A 20,183-nucleotide genomic window follows, 5' to 3' on the forward strand; every position below is an offset into this window, starting at 1 on the left:
CAGTAAGTTGTTATGAACTGGAATGCATTGGCTGAAAGGGTGGTGGAAGCAAATTAAGTCAAACTTTCAAAATGATAAATAGTGGAATGGAAAATATTTGCAGAGAAAGAGCAGGCTAATTGGATGGCTCAAAGAGCTAGCACAAGCACAGTGGGCTGAATGACCTCATTCTGTACTGTTTCATTTGGCAATTCTATATCTCCAGTATATGAATATTGAACTGAGTCAAAAAGAACATATTAATCATTCATTTGGAAATTAATGATATATCTGTCAGTTTGGCATAATAGCAACATTCTCAGTTTTAATGAATGTGTATGTTCATGCCTAAATTCCTTCTGAACACTTCACTGACACTGAATATAATACTGATGGATCATTGGAGGTGTCAGCTTTGAGATGGATCATTACATAGAGACAGTACTTTGGTATGTTTCAAGGATGTGAAAAGTTCAACAGAAATTAAGTTATTTCAAATGAATGTTTTCCTCCATGTAGCAGTCCTGTGATATTTTCCATGGTAACCAGACGTTGTGTTGTTTTCTAGCACTGTACCATGTAACACCCAAATTGTTATTCCATTGGATATTTTAACTTCAAAAGAAAGAAGAATTGCACTTATACAGCATCTTATTTCAACTCTAAGACATGTCCTTGAGCACTTTAAATGAATTGCTTTTGAGAGCATGTTATCCTTTACATCCAATGCACAAAATATGGATGACTCAAGTTCAATACCCTACTTTCATTTGGAGTTACATCAAATGCAGAGCATAGGAACAAGTCTTTCAGCATAACCAGTCTTCATGATCCACAAAAGTCTCCTCTCTTTTATCTTCATCTCACCCCAACTCTATACTCTTCTGTCAGAAGATCCCAAAATTCCTGACAGCCAATGTGTTTTTTCAAAATATTGTCACCAGAAATAAATGTAGAGAACATGGAAGTCAATTTAAACACAGCAAGTTCCTATATTGAGCTCCAAGCAGTTTAGGAGCTCCCTCATTTCTGTAACCTTTAAAGAAAGAGCTATTGAGATCTATAAAGGAGAGGGGTTATTTCATGTATCAGCACCCATGATAGCTCAGCAAGCAAAATATTGGACATTAACTGGCATTACTTGTCAGTCCCAGCCCCCTACTCTATTCCTGCAATTCCCCTGCTAATCTACCTAGCCTCCACATCCCTGGACACTACAGACAATTTAGAATGGCCAATCCATCTAACCTATTTGGAATGTGTGAGGAACCGGAGCACGAAGAGGAAACCCACACAGGGAGAATATGCAAACACCACACAGACAGTCACCCAAGGCTGGAATCAAACCCCATCCCTGGCACTTAGTATTACATGTCCCTTAGCAAGGATATATTCAGCTTAGGATAAGTGTAGTGTAGATTTAGCAAAATGATAGTTGGTGAGGCAGCAGCACCAACCACTGAGCCAACATTGCCACCCTAAAGCAGCCACCTAACTATTCTAATCTGATTTTCCAGCACTTGTCCCACAAGCATGTGGCATCACGAGTGCACATCTAAATCCTTCTTCAATGTTCTGATGGTTGCTGTCTCTACCACCCTGACAGACATAAATGCCACCATCCTCTGGGTGAAAACCTTTTCCTCACATCGTCTTTGAACCACCACCCTTTACCTTAAAAGTATGCCTCCCTCCACACCCCAGTCATTGATATTTTGATTGAGGGGAATAGTTCCTTTCTGTCTATTTCTCTCATAACTGTATGCATCTCAATGATGACCCCACCCCTTAATCTCCCTGGCTTTGGGGAAAACAACCTCATCCGTCTTTTAATTCTACTCCTGAAAGCCCTGTCTCTAATTTCACTGACAATGTCCTCTCATCCTAGACCAGATCCTAACTAACCAAAATACTTTCTTCCAATCTATACTTCTGCTCTGCTTCATCATGGGGCATCCCAGAAATAGAGGGCATGGTGTGAGGGGAAAGATGTGAAAAGGACCTAAGGGGCAACTTTTTCACGCAGAGGGTAGTGTGCATATGGAAGGAGTTGCCAGAGGAAGTGGTGGAGGCTAGTACAATTATAACATTTGAAAGGCATCTAGATGGGTAGACGAATAGGAAGGGTTTAGCGGGATATGTGCCAAATGCTAGCAAATGGGACTAGTTTAGGACATCTGGTTGGCATGGAGGAGTTGGACCTAAGGGTCTTTTTCTGTGCTGTACATCTCTATGACACTATGACCTCTGTATCTTCTAAATTCCAGAGAGTACAAGTTCATATAATCTCTCATCACAATGTAAACCTTGAATGTCCAGCTAACATTTTGCTAAATCTACACTACACTTATCCTAAGCTGAATATATCCTTGTTAAGGGACATATAATACCAAGAACTGCACAGAGTACTCCATGTGTTATCTAACCTGGGCTTTAAAGAATACTTAACTGTGGGGGAATATTCCTTGTCCTCAGATTACCATCCATCATTTTGATATAAGCATATGTACAAATCTCAATACATTGCCACTACTGTTCTGACGAGCTTTCTGATGGTTATCTGATGGTGAAACAGCAACTCAGACTCCTCCAATGTTTGAACTGGAACAGAGACTAACAGAATTACAACATCATAAAGATTTGTCACTTCCTATAACTTATTGATGTGATTAAGTAATCAGGTACCAATATCTGTTTTATTACAAAGCAAATAAAACTCAATATTTACCAAGGATGTGCTGAGAGGACATTCTGAGCTTTAATTGCATCTTTTTCCTGAGGGTATGTATCCTTTGATTAATTTAACCTTGTTACATTTATTTCCCATTCCTTCCTTATTCCTTTATTAGCAATAACCTAAACAAAGAACCACAGATGCTGGAGATCTGAAACAAAAACAGAAATTGCTGGCAAAACTCAGCAGGTCTGATAGCGTCTACGGTGAGAAAGAAGAGTTAATGGTTAGAGTCTGGTGTCTCTTCATCACGAGTTTCACCAGCAATTTCTGTGTTTGCTCCTTTCTTAGAAATATGCCTTTAAGATCGTCAGCATAGTACCCATTCCCGAAAAGGAGCCGATGTTGTTTGTTTCATGAGCAGGATGTTGCTTATTTCAGTCACTCTTTTCCTCTTTCTACTGCAACAACTGCATTTATATTTGCATTTATAAAGCAGCTTTAATATAATAAGACCTCACAAGACACTTCTCAGGCCAATATAAAACAAAACATGACACAAAGCAATGTAAAGAGAAATTAGGTGAGATGACTAAAAGCTTGGTCAAGAGGTAGGTTTTGTTACGATTAGACGTTCAGTGAGACTCTCCAATATATTACTGTTCCAAATGAGATAACCAAATTTTCAAGCTTCATAGAGTCATAGAGTCACATAACACAGAAACAGACTCTTCTGTCCAACTCGTCCATGCTGACCAGGATCCCAAATTTAACTAGTCCCATTTGCCTGTCTTTGGTTCAAATTCCTCTAAACATTTCCTATTCATGTACCTGTCCAAATGTCATTCAAATACAGTAACTGTACTGTGAAAAAAGTTTATCAGAGAGTACAAAGAGACCTTGATCAGATGGGCCAATGGGCCAAGAATTGGCAGGTGGAGTTTAATTTAGATAACTGCAAGGTTTTACATTTTGGCAAGGCAAACCGGAGTAGGGTATGTACATTTAATAATAGGGCCCTGGGGAGTGTTGTTGAACATAGGGGGTGCAGGTTTATAGTTCCTTGAAAGCAGATCATGTGTATAAACAAGGTGGTGAAGAAGACATTTGGCACGCTTGCCTTCATTGGTCAGAACATTGAGTATAGGAGTTGGGACATCATGTTGCAGTTGTACAGAACTTTGGTGAGGCCACTTTTGGAGTACTGTGTACTATTCTGGTTGCCCAGCTATAAGGAAGATGTTATTAAAACTAGAAATGTTGCAGATAAAGCTTTACCAGAACATTGTAAGGACTGGAGCGTTTGAGTTTTAAGGTGAAGCTGGAATGACTGAGAAATTTGTCCCTGGAGCATCTGAGGGGTGACCTAATAGAGGTTTACTAAATCATGAGGGACATAACTAAGGTGAATAACCAAGGTCTTTTTCCAAGGGTAAGGGAGTCCAAAGGAGGGATGAACTGGCTCCTCTTCTTAAATCAGTCACCCCTCACTACTTTTCATTCATTCGTGGGGTGTGGGTATCACAGGTTGGCCAGCATTTATTGCCTGTACTTTGGGAAGGTGGTGATGAGCTGCCTTTTTGAACCATTGCAGTCCTCCTGTTGTGAGTTGACCCAGAATGTTCTTAGGGAGGGAATTCCTGGATTTTGAACCAGCGACAGTAAAGCAATTTGGACATATTTCGAAGTCAGGATGATGAGTGGCTTGGAGGGAAATTTGCAGGTGGTGATATTTCCATTTATCCACTGACCTTGATATTCTAGATGGAAGTGGTCGTGGGTTTGGATGGTGCTGTCTGAGGATGGTGCTGTCTGCAGTGAAATTCTTGTAGACAGTACACATGCTGCTACTGAGCGTCGGTGTGGTATGAATGGATATTTGTGGATGGGGTGACAACCAAGAGAGCTGCTTTGTCCCGGATGGTTTCAAGTTTCTGAATGTTGATGGAGCTAGCATCCATCCAGGCAAGTGTGGCGTATTCCATCACACTCCTAACTTGTGCCTTGTAGATGATGGACAGGCTTTGGTGCATCAGGAGGTGACGTATTCACTGCTGTACTCCTAGCCTCTGACCTGATCTTGCATCCAGTGTTTCTTTGGTAAGTCCAGTTGATTTTCTGGTCAATGGTAACTCCCAGGGTGTTCATAGTGGAGGATTCAATGATGATAATACCATTGAATATCAAGGGATGGTGGTTAGATTGTCTCTTATTGGTGATGGTCATAGTCTGGTATTTCTGTGCATGACTGTTACTTGTCACTTGTCAGTCCAAGCCTGGATATTGTCTAGATCTTGTTGTATTTGTACATGGACTACTTCAGTATCTGTGGAGACATGAATGGTGGTGAAATTTGTGCAATCATCAGTGAACATCGTCACTGCTGACCTTACAATGAAGCAGCTGAAGATGGCTGGGCCGAAGATACTATCCTGAGGAACTCCTGCAGAGATGCCTGGAGCTGAGATGACTGACTTCCAGCAACCAATACTGTGTGCCACGTATGATTCTAACTAGCGGAGACTTTGCCCCTTGATATCAATTGATTCCAGTTTTGCAGGGCTCCTTGATGCCACACTCAGTCAATTTTTTCCCAGAGGGTGGTGTGTGTATGAATGAGCTGCCAAAGGAAATGGTGGAGGTTGGTACAATTACAACATTTAAAAGGCATCTGGATGGGTATATGAATAGGAAGGGTTTAGAGGGATATGGACCAAATGCTGGCCAATGGGACCAGATTAATTCAGGATATGTGGTCGGTATGGATGAGTTGGACTGAAGGGTCTGTTTCCGTGCTGTACATCTTTATGACTCTGTGACTCTAAAAAGATGATTGTTGTGAAAGCACTGTTTACAGGACCTGATTGTGCACTAGTTTCAGAAATATTTATTTGGCAGAAAAACATTTTGAGGTGTTCTGCACTCAAGAATTGAATTAGCTGAAGACTGGTATCTGTAATGCTGGGGACCACGGAGAAGGCTGAGATGGATCATCCACTTGACACTTCTGGCTGAAGATTGTTGTGAATGCTTCATCTTTGGCACTGTTGTGTTGGGCTCTTCGATCATTGAGAATGGGGATACTTGTGGAGCCTCCTGCTCCAGTGAGTTGTTTAATTTTCCACCACCATTCACGACTGGATGTGGCAGGATTGCAGACCCTCAATCTGATCTGCAGGATGTGGGATCGCTTAGCTCTGTCTATCTCTTGCTGCTAATACTGTTCCTCATGCCAGTAGTCCTGTTTGGTAGCTTCAGCAGGTTGACACCTCACTTGCAGGTAGACACCTCATTTGCAGGTGTGCCTGGTGCTGCTCTTGGTATGCCTTCCTGTTCTCTCCATTGAACCAGGGTTGATCCACTGCCTTGATGGGAATGGTTGAGTGGGGGGATATGCCAGTCCATGAGGTTACAGATTGTGCTGGAGGACAATCCTGCTGATGTTGATGGCCCAAAGTGCCTCATGCATGCCTGGTGTTGAGTTGCTAGATCTGTTTGAAGTCTGCCCCATTTATCACAGTGATAGTGTCACACAACATGATGGAGAATATCCTCCATGTGAAGGCAGGGCTTCATCTCATAAAGACTGTGCGGTGGTCACTCTTAATGATACTGTCATGGACAGATGCACCTGTAGCAGGTTGGTAAGAATGAGATCAAGTATGCTTTCTCCTCTCATTGGTTCCCTCACCATCTGTGCAGCCCTAGTCAAGCAACTATGTCCTTTAGGACCCAACCAGCTTGATCAGTAGTACTGCTGCCAAGCCACATTTGGTGGTGGACATTGAAATCCCAGTCTATCCACTTCTCTTCATAACTAACACTCTCCAGTGCAAGCAACATCTTGGTAAATCTGCTCTGCACCCTCACCAGTACAATCATATCCCTCCTACAATGTGGATTTCAGAACTGCAGACAATACTCTTACATGTGTCCTAACTAATGTTTTATACAGTCCCAGCATCACTTGCCTACTCTTCAACTCTATGCCTGGGCTAATAAAGTCATGAATTTTATATCCCTTCTTAACCATTGTAGTTACTTGCCCTGCTACCTTGAGGGACTGGTGAACTTGCACATCGAGGTCCCTCTGATCCTTGCTGATTCCCAATGTCTAAAGAACCCTTGCCTTGTTTGTTTTGCTCAAATATAGCACCTCACACATATCCAGACTGCAATCCCTTTGTCACTGATCAGCCCATCAGTCTGATACATTTTGCAGCTATTGTGATCGAGAGAAAGAAAAATAATTTCAGAGATAAGGGAAAGGTGTGATGGGCTGCAGGGCCTCATTCTGTGCTGAATGATTCAGGAATAAGAAGGAAGCATATGTCAGATATAGTCAGCAGTAATCGAGTAATTCCCGAGAAGAGCGTAAAGGCTGTGGGAGTATACTGAAGAGGAAAATCAGGAGGGCAGAAAGGGGACATGAGATAGTTTGGCAAATAGGGTTATGGGGAATTCAAAGGGGGTTTACAAATACATTAAGGACAAAAGGGTAACTAGGGAGAAAATGGAGCCTCTCAAAGATCAGCAAGGCAGCCTAGCCTGGAACCGCAGGAAATGGGGAAGACACTAAATGAGTATTTTGCATCAGTGCTTATTGTGGAGAAGGATATGGAAGGTAGAGAACGTGGAGAAATAAATAGGGACATCTTGAAAAAGAGGTGCAAAAAATGCACACGTGCTACATTTAGGAAAGGCAAATCAGGGCAGGACTTATACACTCAATGGTAAGGTCCTGGGAAGTGTTACTGAACAGAGACCTTAAGAGTGCAGGTTCATAGTTTCTTGAAAGTAGAGTCACAGGTAAATAGGATAGTGAAGAAGGTGTTTGGTATGCTTGCCTTTATTGGTCAGTGCATTAAGTATAGGAGTTGGGAAGTTATATTGCAGCTATACTGGACATTGTTTAGGCCACTATTGGAATACCACATGCAATTCTGGACTCCCTGCAATAGGAAGGATGTTGTGAAACTTGAAAGGGTCCAGAAAAGATTTACAAGGACCTTGCCAGGGTTGAAAGAGCTACAGAGAGAGGCTGAATTGGCTGTGGCTGTTTTTCCTGGAGCATCGGAGGCTGAGGGGTGACCTTTTGGAGGTTTATAAAATCATGAGGGGGATGGATAGGATAAATAGACATGGATAGGGTAAATATTTTCCTTGGGGTGGAATTCAAAACTAGGGGGCAATAGTTTAGGGTGAGAGGGGAAAGATTTCAAAGGGACAGAAGGAGCAATGTTTTCATGCAGAAAGTGATATGTGTATGGAAGGGGCTGGCAGAGGAAGTGGGGGCTGGTACAAACACAACATTTAAAAGGAATCTGGATGGGTATATGAATAAGAAGGGTTTACAGAGATATGGCAAAATGCTGGTTAATGGGAATAGATTAATTTAGGATACCTGGTTGGCATGGATGAGTTGGCCTGAACGGTCTGTTTATCTCTATGACTCTAAATGGGCAAAGTAACTGGTGCACTATACTCTTTAGTGTAATTGGAGGCGTAAAAGAAATCCACTGTTGCATCAGACAACTGCCTGTGAGCTCACATCTGTGACTAACACATTATGTTTACAGTAAAAGGCACAAGTGGGCGAGAACTAGAGCCCAAGGCACATTCCTTTACACTGCACCCTAAGTGCTTAATTACTTTGTGAAAGGCATCCAAATACTGGCATTGAGTGGGATTGTCTGCAAGTTCTTTTATATAACCAATGTTTTTCCCCAAATGTTTTGTTTCTGCTGAAGCCTTTTGGAACACGATGGCCTGGAGGTTGGGTATTTGTTCTTCAGGGTTTAAATTCAACATCGGAGGACAAGAGGCATTTTCTCTAAGAAATTCACAACCTGATGCAGAATCCTGTGCTAATTTGTCTCCCCTCCTGGCTATTAACCCACCCTTTTAATAACAGAGGTGTACCTCTATGTTCTTGAATTTGATGAATCTGTGAACCAGTTCACCTTAAAAATTAAGCAGCAATTCTCAGCCTTGCCTTCCCTTTGTAAGTGAGCTGTGTTTACTTCTCCCTATCTGACCTGGGAAATGACCTCGGGTCACGCCAAAGTAGTCCTAAGACGTCCTAAAGAGAGCACAGACTCTGTCTTCTAGTTCTATCTGGTTTGAGACACAAATCACCCTGGCCCCTCACCCCAACAAAATGAAAAGCTGGCTGCCTGTTCACTTGGATGACCTCCCAGCCTCCTGCGGAACTGCCAAGTCTTCGTTTGAGTTTCACAACAACTCCTTTGCAAAACAAGTTTGAAAACTCAGCTGGGAAAAGACATCGAGTTAGCAGGATTGCACAGGTTGGTTACGATTGGAATAAATCTCCTGATCCACTAGGGAGATGCTCACTTTATTAAGTTTTTTTTTGCTTTCGCTGTACCAGGAAATTGACTAATTCTGGAATTTCCCTGCACGTCTGGTGTCTGTATCAAGTTGAGCAGACATAGGATCTGCCTGCCACATGAAGATTGGCCTTTTCAGTTTGTTGACTTCATGTGGAATGAGGGCAGGGTAATTCCACCATGACGGCAGGTGCCCAGCTCCATCAAACACTACAGTATAAAGTAAACACTCTAGTTCCCTCGAGTATAGTGAACACGTGAAGCCCTTATGAGACTGTGCTCTGAATACGTCAGTGTTTATTTCTGGAACCTCACTGCACCGGCAATGATGCATTTCATGGTTCAGCAGCTCTTTGACTCACACATGAACAAAAGTGGAGTGGCAATTAACAACCTCAGGATAGGCAATTAACCTTTACCACCATGGCAATACCACCCTTCCATTTTTAAAATTGCACAGTTGCATAGAGATGCCAGACTCTTTTGGGATAATCAATCTCTTCCAGTTTGGCATTTTGTTGTGGGAACCCCATTAGTGGTTTCAGTCAGAAGCAAGTGAAGTCTGTTCTCTCTCTCTCTCTCTAACCAGAGTTTCACTAGGAATGGAACCAAACAACTTACAAAAGGGAAATGGGTAGTTATTTTCTGAAGGATCAGAAGTTGCCCACAGAAATTACTGAGGTCACTTTTTCCACTGGGCCTTCCTCACTACCCATGGGGCAGTGCAGAAGAGGTTCACTTGGCTGTTTCCTGTGTTGAATGGCTTTGTCTTATGAGGAAAGGTTAAGTAGATTTGGCCCTGATGAAGGGCTTATGCCCAAAACATCGATTCTCCTGCTCCTTGGATGCTGCCTGACCTGCTGTATTTTTCCAGCACCACACTCTCAACTCTGATCTCTAGCATCTGCGGTCCTCACTTTCACCTAGATTGGGCCCTGTACTCATCAGGATTTTGAAAAATGCGAGATAATTTTCTTGAAGCATATTAAATTTTGAGACACCTTGGCAGAGTAGATGCTGAGAGAATGTTTTCCCTGGTGGGGCCATTCTAGGACTCGGGGGCACAATTTCAAAAGAAGGGATGTCCCATTTCAGACCATTTATGAAGAAGAATTACTTCTCCCAGAGGGATTTAATTTTTGAATTCTCTGTACCAGGTTCGGAAGTATATGCGACACTGAGTTGGACAGATAGATGAGGGAGCGATGGGTTATGTGGGAAAAGCAAGAAGGTGGATTTAAGATTATCAGATCAGTTAAAATGGTGGTGCAAATTTAAATGGGCCCAAATGGTCTCCCCCTGTTCCTATATCTCATGTTTCTATATCTCATGTTCCTATATCTCATGTTCCTGTCATAATATTCATCGCTCCCAATGACCTGACTTACTAGAGGCAATACCCTGGGAGAGATCTGGGTTTCTCGAGACATCAAAATAGTGGGACAGAATCTTCTTCGCCGTTACAACTAGCAATCTCCACCAGGGCTCTTAAAGCAAGTATGAATGGATGAATGGAGAAACAAACACAAAATAATTATATTTGTAATTCCCCCGCATTTGCTTCCAGCTATTGAATTGAGTAAAATTAACGTGGCAACATTCAGGGAGTGTGTGCACAGAAAATGTCCGTCAATCAGCACTATTCAAAATGTAAAGGGACAAATCTTAAATCCATAATAATGGTCAGTGTCTAGATATTTGTGTATGCACCGTATCAAAGATTGGATAAGGACAAAAAAAGGCTTATTTTTCTATCATTTCAGTGACAAAGCCTCATATTTGTCTCAAAACACTTTACAGCTCACAAAGTGAAGTGTAGTTATCCTTGGGAAGTGCCAGTCATTTTGTGCAAAGCAGGATCCCATAAACACCATTATAATAATAACCAGAATATGATTTTTGTGATGAATGTTGACCAATGCAATGGAGATAGATCCATTGCTTTTCTTCAACATGGTCCCAATAGGCTCACCCAAGTCAACAAACATGATTGAATATCTTATCCACAAGGCAGCCCCGTTGTAAGTGTAGCACTGCCTTGACACAGTGCTGACATATCATTGTAGGTTACATATTCTGACCTGAAACCTAAACCCCCAACCTTCTGATTAGTGCTGCCCACTGAGTTACCGATTGTATTAAGAGTTCTATAAATTCTACAACTTGATCAAATGTATCCCAGGACATTGTGGGAAGCTAGGAAAGAAATTGTGAGGCACCCAGTGGAGATATTTGTATCTTCAACAGCTACAGGTGAGGTGCCCAAAGACTAGAGGGTGCCGAATGTTGTGCCATTATTATTTAAGAAAGGCTATAAGGCGAACTACAGACTAGTGAGCCTGACATCAGTTGTAGGTAAGTTATTGGAGAGGATTCTGAGAGACAGGATCTACACACATTTGGAAAGGCAAGGACTAAATAGGGACAGTCAGCATGATTTTGTGTGTGGGAAATCATATCTCACAAACTTAATTGAGTTTTTTGAAGAGGTGACCAAGAAGGTAAAGGAAGGCAGAGTGGTAGACATTGTCTGACCTTTGGCAAGGTTCTGCATGGTAGACTGATTAGTAAAGTTAGATCACATGGGATCCAGGGAGAGCTAGCCAATTGGATTCAAAATTGGCTTGATGGTAGGACCCAGGAGGGTGGGGGTAGAGAATTGTATTCAGATTGGAGGTTTGTGATCAGCAGCGTGACACAAAGATCAGTGCTGGCTCCACTGTTGTTCATCATTTACATAAACGATTTGGATGACAATACAGGAAGCATGGTTAATAAGTTTGCGGATGTCACCAAAATTGATGGTACAGTGGACAGTGAAGAAAGTTATAGAGTCATAAAGTTATAAAGCATGGAAACAGACCCTTCGGTCCAACTAGTCCCTGCTGACCAATTTTCCCAAATTAAACTAGTCCCACTTGCCTACATTTGACCCATATCCCTCAAAACCTTTCCTATTCACGTAAATATCCAAATGTCTTTTAAATATTGTAACTGTACCTGCATCTACCACTTCTTCTGGCTGCTCATTCCACATGCGAACCACCCTTTGTGTGAAAATGTTGCCCCTCAGATCCCTTTTAAATCTTTCTCCTCCCACCTTAAAAATATGCCTAGCACAACAGGGTCTTGATCAACTGGGCCAGTGGGCTGAGGAATGGCAGATCGAGTTTAATTCATATAAACGCAAGGTGTTATATTTTAGTAAGATGAACTAGTGCAAGACTTGCACAGTTAATGGTAGGGACCTGGGAGTGTTGTCGAACAGAGAGACCTAGGGGTGCAGGCAAATAGTTCCTTGAAAATAGTGTCACAGGGAGACAGGGTGGTGAAGGAGGCAGTTGCCTTCATCAGTCATAGCATTGAGTTCAGGACTTGCAACATCATGTCACAATATCGTACAAGACATTGTTAAGGTCACATTTTGGAGTACTGCACGCAATTCTGGTCGCCCTGCTAAAGGAAGGATTAAACTGGAAAGGATGCAAAATAGATTTCCAAGATTGTTACCGAGACTGGAGAGTTTGAGTTATAAGAAGAGCCTGGATAGGCGGGGACTTTTCTCACTGGACATTGAGAGGTTGAGGGGTGACCTTACAGGACTTTATAAAACCATGAGGGGCATATATATGGCGAATAGCCAACGTATTTTCCCCAGGGTAGGGGAGTCCAAAACTGGAGGCCATATGTTTAAGGTGAGAGGAGAAAGGTCTAAAAGGGACCTGAGGGGCAACTTTTTCCTCGAGGATGGTATGTATATGGAATGAGCTGCCAGAGGAAGTGGTTGAGGTGGGTACACTTGCAACATTTAAAAGACATTTGGATAGGTACATGAGTAGGAAGGGTTTAGAAGGATATGGTTTTCTCCCTGCTCTTATTTATAACAGTGTCGAGGAGATTAGGCTTTAATTCCTGGAGAATCTAGACCAATCTCAGACAGTATTGCCTTGTTTCTGAAAAGAGGAAGAGGTAAGATAACCCAGAGAAAAACTTTAAGGAACAAGAAACAGTTAGTGTTTTAAGTTCAACATGATCTTGGGCTTTTGCCCGAAACGTCAATTTTACTGCTCCTCGGATGCTGCCTGAACTGCTGTGCTTTTCCAGCGCCACTCTAATCTAGACTCTGAAGAGTCATGTTCGACTAGAAATGTTAACTTGTTCCTCTCTCCACAGATAGTGACAGTCCTTCTGAATTTTTCTAGCATTTTGTTTGTATTTCAGATTTCAAAGTACTTTTGCTTTTTAGAAATTTTAAGGGTGAACTAGCAGGACTAGTTCATTGCTAAAGGCTAAATAGTCATGTCTTCATCTTCCTAAAATGGCAGAGGGGCATGGATAGGATAAATAGACAAAGTCTTTTCCCTGGGGTCGGGGAGTCCAGAACTAGAGGGCATAGGTTTCCTGTTTCCACACTGTAATGTAATCTAATCTAATCTAATCTAAATCTAAATAGTCATGTCTTCATCTTCCTAAAACGGCAGAGGGGCATGGATAGGATAAATAGACAAAGTCTTTTCCCTGGGGTCGGGGAGTCCAGAACTAGAGGGCATAGGTTTAGGGTGAGAGGGGAAAGATATAAAAGAGACCTAAGGGGCAACGTTTTCACGCAGAGGGTGGTAAATGTACGGAATGAGCTGCCAGAGGAAATGGTGGAGGTTGGTACAATTGCAACATTTAAAAGGCATCTGAATGGGTATATGAAGAGGAAGGGTTTGGAGGGATATTGGCCTAGTGCTGGCAGGTGGGACTAGATTGGGTTGGGATATCTGGCATGGATGAGTTGGACCAAAGGGTCTGTTTCCATATTGTACATCTCTATGACTGCTTACGAAAAGCTAACCAAAATCCAAAATACTTTTTTATGAGAAAATGAAATAAAATCATAAACAAAGAAAATTCTCTCATCCAACCTGGTACTCTAATGTTAAAAACTGACATGCCTTAGCATGAGGAACAAGAATGGTGTCTAGATTGAATCCTGGTGTGTCCTTGATTGAATAAATGAGTTCATCGTTTGGGGATTTAGAAGTCTGAGAGATGGTTGAGAATTCTGCACATTTCAATACAGAACTCAACAGGTTGGGTACTAAAGGTGACCTCATAGCTGCCCTTAAATTGATTTTATTTAGTTATTTAGCAATTATAAATTCCAGGAACCAAGCAATTGCCATTTCATTTATTGAGTTTAAATGATGATTAGTTCATCATTTATTCTAATCTCATTAATCCCAAAACACTCCTCTGTAAATTGAAAAGATAGCCAACAACTTTTACATTGTACCCAAAACCTGCTACAAGTCAGGACCCAAAAACACTTTGTATTGTGCCTGGCACCACCATTCACACAAGAGTCCCTGTTTCTAACACTTCAGTACTTATGAGTCCCTCGTGACTTTAATTTATAGCTAAACTGCAAACAGTTCAGGGAGAAGGTATTGATGTAACTGAGCTTTAAATGTACTCAAGTCCAAATAACCTCATCAGGGTTTTATCCCAGCACTTCTGGCCTGGGACTAGCACTAACTCTTCACTCGAAGGTAATCCAGTTTCACTATATTCTTCCTTTCTCAGGTCTACAGTTATCTTCATCCAATTACTTCACAGAACTGCTCAAAATGCAAAGTAAAAACAAGAAAACAATGAAATCTCTCCAAACCATGAGCATTTTCCTTAATCTTGAAACAAAACTTTCCTAATCTAAACGGACCTTAATAAACTTCAATTGTAAAAACTCTACCAATGTACACAATAACCCATTAATTCTAAAATCAGACCTCAAAAACTGTCTTAAGAGAAATCATCATGGCTGCAGGAATACTTACAAGTTAATACTAACTTCAGATACCCAGTAAAACATGTCTCTTACCAATCAGAATCCAAGAATCCAAACTGGTAATAAATGATATTAGAAATATATACAAGTGGTGTATGTTATATCTCAAAACTGAAAATAGCTACTGAAAACCAACATGTGGTATTTTGGTCCTGTCATAATTTTGTCCTCACTTTTAAAAAAAATATTTCTGTGGGATGCGGGCATCGCTGGCTGGGCAGCATTTATTTCCTGTCCCTGTTCCACTTGAGAAGGTGGGGGTGAACTGCCTTCATGAACCGCTGGAATCCACTTGCTGTGGGTTGACCCATAAGGCTGTTAGGGAGACAATTCCAGCAACAGTGAAGGAACGGCAATATATTTCCAAGTCAGGCTGGTGAGGGGCTTTGAGGGGAACCTGCAGTGGTGGTGTTCCCACTTAACTGCTGTCCTTGTCCTTCAAGATGGAAGGGATCGTGAGTTTGAAAGATGCTGTCTGAGGTTCTTTGGTTAATTTCTGCAGTGCATCTTGTAGATAATACACACTGCTGCTACTGGGCACCGGTGGTTGAGGGAGTGGATAAGACCATAAGACATTGGAGCAGAAATTAGGCCATTCAGCCCATTGAGACTGCTCCATCATTCAATCATGGCTGATAAGTTTCTCAACTCCATTCTATAAGACTATAAGATATAGGTGCAGAAATTAGAATGCTTGTGGATGCATTGCCAATTAAGCGGGCTGCTTTGTCCTGGATGGTGTCGAGCTTATTGAGTGTTATTGGAGCTACACCCATCCAGGTAGTTGGGCAGTATTCCATCACATGCCTGATTTATGCCTTGTAGGTGGCAGACAGGTTTTGGAGTCAGGACGTGAGTCACTCGCCATAGTATTCTTTGCCTCTGGCCTGCTCTTGTAGCCACTGCATTTATGTGGTGAGTCCAGTTGAGTTTCTGATCAATGATAACACCCAAGTTGTTGATAGGAGGGGATTCAGTGATTGTAACACCATTGAATGTCAAGGGGCGGTGGTTAGATTATCTCTTATTGATGATGGTCATAGCCTGGCATTTGTGTGGTGCTAATGTTACATGCCACTTTTCGGCCCAAGCCTGGATATTGTTCAGATCTTGTTGCATTTGAACATGGACTGCTTCAGTATCTGAGGAGTTGGGAATGGTGCTGAACATTGTGCAATCATTAGCAAATATCCCCACCTAATATTGTCAAATCACAGGTCAACGAAATGATCTTTCATTTTTAAGTTGTAATTGGGGTTAAGACGCAATTTCAAAGCCTGGTACACAAATAAATCCAGGTTGTACCATTATTGAAAATCTGCTGTCTTTCAGATTGAAATATTAAACTGAGACTTCTCAAGTTGGTGCATAAGATTCCATAGTATTATTTGAAAAGGAGCAGCGCAAATGTACTGGGCCAAATTTATCCCTCAATGAAAATCACTGAATCAGTTTATCTGTTTATTATCAACATACACAGCAGCATCCTATAAATAACAATCCGATAATGCCTAGATAATCTGTTTTTAGTGAATTGATTGATGGAAAAATATTTAAAGGATATTTGGGGAGAACACTCCTACTTTCTTAAAAATTGTGTCATTGGTTTTTTTTTGTTGTAATTAAGGGGGAAGACAGAGTCTTATTTTAATGATACACCCCAAAATGAAAGAACTGAGTAAATCATTTTGAATTTAAAATTGTTCTCATCACACCTGGGTGACAAGGAAGAATTTGTAAAGGCCAGAACATCTTGTTACACTAATGACCTGATTAATTTGACTAAATAGATCTATTTGGCAGTCATCCAAAAGGACTTCAGCTGGCATGTGTGGAGAAAGATTTGTAGCACCCCCAGTGGCTTTATGTCACAGCACGGTGTGGATTGCCGGGAAACCAGAACGTCCTAAATTCAGTAGCAGCCCTGGGTTGTTGGCTGTGCCCTGTCTTGTTGTGCAGCGGTGACCTGCCAATTTTCATCAGACCTAGTGCTGTTGCCATGAGATACTGCAGGGTGTTTAGAACTCAGCAGCAATAGGTAGAGAGGAGGTGTGGTTTGGGGAGGTGATGGAGAATACAGGGGATGCTCCACTGGGACAGAAATTGAAAGTTCATTAAAACATTGGTTTATTAAGAACAGACAAAGCGTGTGCAAACTAATGGTTGATTGCGATTCCAAATCTCTCTGTAAGTTAACGCACAGATCAGCTTCACACGGTTTGTTTAGTCTAATTCCACATTAGCCTCACAACAGGAAACTCCAGTGGGGCTAATCAGGCCACAGCTGATGACACAGTCTCCTCCACACTCCCTGACCTTCTTTTGGTTCACACCTGTCACACAAACATCATGAGGTTAGAATAACACTGTGTTGTTGGGATGTGACAGGCCCCTGAATTTACACATACCCTTTAATGCAATTTGAACATTGTTGACACCAGCTGCTACACAGTTCATTTTGCACTGGGGATGATTACTTGAGGATCAAGTAACTTGTGCAATGTTCTCAAGCACAGCAAGCTCCCGAATTAAAAGGCCCCTCTTCCTTTTTTCCTTTTGCTCGCTTTTGATGTAGCCCCTTAGAATCCAAGGTGACTTGTCTTCACTCCGGTTCGATGGGTTCCGAGGTAGTTAAAAACTCCAATGCGTGATCTGCAATTCTATCATCACAGCCATCTGTAACAGGGAATGTAGCAGTCACTCTGAGAGGGGAGGACAAATGGCTGCATCTGATAATCTGAAATGATATTCTAGTGAAGACAGACAGCATTGCTTAAATAATCCTGATGAAAATTTTGTTTAATGAGGTGATCAGGGATAAACACTGGGCAGGACACCATGTGGATTGCATGCTGAAACAGCAACGCAGGATCTTATAAGTTACCTGAGTGAGCAAGCAGGGCCTTAGTTTAACATATCACAAATATGTAAGGAGAGCTCAGTTACCTGCAAGCATAATCGAGTGGTTATGATAAGGGATTTTAATTTTCCAAATACAGAGGAACCTCGATTATCCGAACGAGATGGGCAGGCACTATTTCAGTTGGAAAATTGATTATTCGGTTAATTGATTTCCTCTGGGGCTCGGAGTTTTCTGTGAAGTCTGCTCCCCGTTCAGGAGATTAGTCAGCAGCATACTGCGCGCAAGACCCCACCCCACCTCTGCCTCCCAAACCCGCCCCCGACCCCTGCCCATTCCCATCTCCCCGCCCACCCCCACCCTCACTGATGAGGTCAGAGCGGTAGATGTGATCTATATGGACTTCAGTAAGGCGTTTGACAAGGTTCCCCATGGGAGACTGGTTAGCAAGGTTATATCTCATGGAATATAGGGAGAACTAGCTCAGAGGTAGAAGACAGAGGGTGATGGTGGAGGGTTGTTTTTCAGACAGGAGGCCTGTGACCTGGATCGGATTCATATAAATGATTTGGGTGGGAGCATAAGTGGTACAGTTAATAAGTTTGCAGATGACACCAAAATTGGAGGTGTAGTGGACAGCGAAGAAGGTTACCTCAGATTACAACCGGATCTTGATCAGATGGGCCAATGGGCTGAGAAGTGGCGGAAGGAGTTTAATTCAGATAAATGAGAGGTGCTGCATTTTCGGAAAGCAAATCTGAGCAGGACTTATACACTTAATTGTAAGGTCCCGGGGAGTGTTGCTGAACAAAGAGATCTTGGAGTGCAGGTTAATAGGTCCTTGAAAGTGGAGTCGTGGGTAGATAGGCTAGTGAAGAAGGCATTTGGTATGCTTTATTTTATTGGTCAGAATATTGAGTACAGGAGTTGGGAGGTCATGTTGTCACTGTACAGGACATTGGTTAAACCACTTTTGGAATATTGCATGCAGTCCTGGTCTCCTTCCTATCGGAAGGATTTTGTCAAACTTGAAAGGGTTCAGAAAAGATTTATAAGGATGTTGCCAGGGTTTGAGGATTTGAGCTATAGGGAGAGGTTGAATAGGCTGGGGCTGTTTTCCCTGGAGCATTGAAGGCTGAGGGGTGACCTTATAGAGGTTTATAAAATCATGAGGGGCATGGATAGGATAAATAGACAAAGTCTCTTCCCTGGGGGGGAGGAGTCCAGAACTAGAGGGCATAAGTTTAGGGTGAGAGGGGAAAGATATAAAAGAGACCTAAGGAGCAACCTTTTCATGCAGAGGTATGTGTATGGATGAGCTGCCAGAGGAAATGGTGGAGGCTAGTACAATTGCAACATTTAAAAGGCTCTGGACGGGTATATGAATAGGAAGGGTTTGGAGGAATTTGGGCCGGGTGGTGGCAGGTGGGACTAGATTGGGTTGGGATATCCATTTGGCATGGACAGGTTGGACCAAAGGGTCTGTTTCCGTGCTGCACATGTCTATGACTCTATGACTGAATGTCCCCATCCAAATCATTTGCATAAATGATGAAAAGCAGTGGACCCAGTACCGATCCTTGTGGCACACTGCTAGCCACAGCCTCCAGTCTGAAAAGCAACCCTCCACCATCACCCTCTGTCTTCTTCCTTCTAGCCAGTTCTCTATCCAAATGGATGGTTCTCTCTGTATTCCATGTGATCTAACCTTGCTAATCAGTCTACCATGAGGAACCTTGTCGAACGCCTTACTTAAATCTTTATAGATCATGTCCACCTCTCTGCCCTCATCAATCTACTTCATTATTTCTTAAAAAAATTCAATTTCGTGAGACATGACTTCCCATGCACAAAGCCATGTTGACTATCCCTAATCAGTTCTTGCCTTTCCAAATACATGTAAATTCTGTCCCTCAGGATTCCCTCCAACAACTTGGAGGTCAGGCTCACCGGTCTATAGTTCCCTTGCTTGTTCTTACCACTCTTCTTAAACAGTGGCAACCTCCAGTCTTCCGGTACCTCCCCTGTGACTATCGATGATACAAATATCTCAGCAAAAGGCCCAGCAAGCACTTCCCTAGCTTCCCCACAGAGTTCTAGGGTACACTTGATCAGGTCCTGGGGATTTATCCACTTTTATGCATTTCAGGACATCCAGCACTTCCTCCTCTGTAATTTGGACATTTTTCAAGATGTCACCATCTATTTCCCTACATTCTATATCTTCCATGTCCTTTTCCACAGTAAATACTGATGCAAAATATTTGTTTAGTATCTCCCCTATCTCCTGTGGTTCCACACAAAGGCCACCTTGCTGATCTTTGAGGGACCCTATTCTCTCCTTAGTTACTTTTTTGTTCTTAATGTATTTGTCAAAACCCTTTGGATTCTTCTTAACTCTATTTGCCAAAGCTATCTCATATCCCCTATTTTGCTCTCCTGATTTCACTCTTCAGTATACTCCTACTGCCTTTATACTCTTCTAAG

This window comes from Chiloscyllium plagiosum, chromosome 18 (assembly GCF_004010195.1).
Source record: "Chiloscyllium plagiosum isolate BGI_BamShark_2017 chromosome 18, ASM401019v2, whole genome shotgun sequence".
Taxonomy (NCBI): domain Eukaryota; kingdom Metazoa; phylum Chordata; class Chondrichthyes; order Orectolobiformes; family Hemiscylliidae; genus Chiloscyllium; species Chiloscyllium plagiosum.